Source organism: Penaeus monodon, chromosome 34 (genome assembly GCF_015228065.2).
Source record: "Penaeus monodon isolate SGIC_2016 chromosome 34, NSTDA_Pmon_1, whole genome shotgun sequence".
NCBI lineage: Eukaryota > Metazoa > Arthropoda > Malacostraca > Decapoda > Penaeidae > Penaeus > Penaeus monodon.
The window spans coordinates 9,562,560-9,563,141 of NC_051419.1; positions in this window are offsets into that span (position 1 = coordinate 9,562,560).

The window sequence follows — 582 nt, forward strand, 5'->3', positions numbered from 1 at the left end:
ACAAAAAAACAAAAAAAAACGCACAAAACACACACACACATACACACATAAAACGCACAAAAAAGAACACACATACAAAAAAAAAACGAAAAAAAGCACACATCCTTATACACTCGCCCACCCACAGACAACCCCTCACCTCCTACAACCTCCTCCCCCCCCACAGACTCTCTTGACCTCCGACAGAGTCCATCAGAGTCTAACAGGATCCACCAGAATCCACCAGAGTCCACCAGAATCCAACAGAAACCAACAGAATCCAACAGAATGTAACAACGTCCAACAGAACCCAACAGAATCCACCAAAGTCCAACAAAATCCACCAAAATCCAACAGAAGTAACAGCGTCCAGCAGAACCCAACCGAATCCACCAGAATCCACCAGAATCCACCAGGGTCCATTCTGGCAAACAGTTACGAGAGGAAATAGCCATCTAAAACCCTGCGGTTTCCTATACGTTTTCAAATCACACTTAATACTTGCTTTCACACTGAAATTGTCACTTTTCATGCAATTAAACCTGCAACGTGCATTGTCGTGTTGCAGATTAATGTCTCTCTCTGTCTGAATCGGAAAGCGCC